General features: G+C 49.5%; 1 non-coding gene across 1 annotated transcript; it reads right to left on the reverse strand.

Annotated features, from left to right (window-relative positions):
• Positions 1-1,391: 1,391 nt before the first annotated feature.
• Positions 1,392-1,463, reverse strand: LOC122171813. The gene has a single exon (XR_006172104.1). It is a non-coding gene; the product is annotated as a U2 spliceosomal RNA (small nuclear RNA).
• Between the last annotated feature and the right edge of the window lie 211 nt (positions 1,464-1,674).

Consider the following 1,674-nt stretch of genomic DNA (forward strand, 5'->3'; position numbering starts at 1 on the left):
CTGGGTTTAATGGTGGCACATTGGCACAGCTCTGCTGGGTTTAATGGCGGCACATGGCACAGCATGAAATTTACGCACGAAATTTACTACGCAGTCTCTGGTGCCCCCTCGTGTGGCCCCTAATTTCTTCCCAGGGGGCACCAGAGACCTGGGAGTGAATTTCCTTGCAGTTCTGCATATTGGCCATACGAGGGGGCAGCAGGGACCGCGGAATGAAATTCCAATGTGTGAAAACACAGAAAAGAAATTGGGGGTAAGGGAGACGACGAAGAAAACGAGGAAAACTTCGACAAAGCCAGCAAACCTGCACTCAGTGCTTATGAATATCTGTCAATAAATAAATAATAAATAAATAAGCTGCAGCATCGGAAGTTCCGCATGAATGCGCGTAAGAACTTTTATATGGTGAGGTGACGGAGTGCTGGAACAGGCTGCCCAGGGGGTTTGTGGAATCTCCTTCTCTGGAGATATTCAAGTCTCGCCTGGACTTGAATATCTTAGATATTCAAGTCACGCCTACCTGTGGGACCTGCTGTAGGGAACCTGCTTTGGCAGGGGGATTGGTCTCGATGATCTCTAGAGGTCCCTTCCAACCCCTACAATTCTGTGATTCTGTGATTCTGTGATTCTGTGATTCTGTGATTCTGTAATAAATAATCACTAGAAAATTGATGTTGTCGTGCTTTTTATTCTAGTTTGTTTTCAGCCAGCGTCATCAGAGGTGATGAAAAACTCAGTGTCAATCTGACAGATGTGTGCAGCAAAGCCAAGGATTTGCTTTTGGCACCGAATCCCAAACCCCACAGAAACAGGGAGGTTGCAGTGTGCGTCCTTCCTGCAGCCCCTGCAGTCCTCGAGTCAGAGATCGCTGATGTACTGCAGTGCCCCATTCCTGCTTGGAGCGGCTCGCAGCGTCTCGGAGCTGCTCGCAGTGGCTCGGAGATTCTCAATTGCGTTACAGGTGTGCAGCAGCACTGACACGAGCGTGTGTCGGGAAAGCAATACATATGAGCAAATCCGGGCTCTGTAACGCGCTATATATACGTATATACATGCCGGTTTCTGCCATGCAACACGCATGCGCCAGCTGCAGCACGGTAATACGCATGCACCTTCCTGGACATCGCAATGCGCATGCGTCAGTTTCCTCACCGCAGTGCTCATGCACAATTCTCACTGCAGTGCGCAAGCAGCAAGTCCCCACTGGACTCTTTTTGGTGCGAAATTCACATCTGTTTTTGCATGCTCGTTGTTGGGCACAGATTGGTTACGCGGGGGCACCAGAGAAAAAACTTAGTTGCGGTTTCGCATATTGGCCACACAAGGGGGCACCAGAGACCACAGAATAAATTTCATTGCTGTTCCGCATATTGGCCAGATGACGGCAGCAGAAATGGTGGAATGAATTTACTACACTACACATGATACTACACTTGATCTTAGCCAAAAGGCCGAGAAGCGAGCACGAGACCAAGAAGCCAGCACGGCTTCACCAAAGGAAGGTTATGCCTAACTAATCTTGTGGCCTTCTATGATGGAGTGACGGCATTGGTGGACGAAGGGAAGGCGACTGATGTCATTTACCTGGACCTGAGCAAGGCCTTTGACATGGTCCCCCACCACATCCTCATCTCCAAATTGGAGGGAAGTGGATTTGATGGGTGGACGACCCGA

Source organism: Centrocercus urophasianus, unplaced genomic scaffold, assembly GCF_019232065.1.
Source record: "Centrocercus urophasianus isolate 14NV4802_14NV808 unplaced genomic scaffold, USGS_Curo_1.0 seq_983, whole genome shotgun sequence".
In the NCBI taxonomy this organism is placed as follows: Eukaryota; Metazoa; Chordata; class Aves; order Galliformes; family Phasianidae; genus Centrocercus; species Centrocercus urophasianus.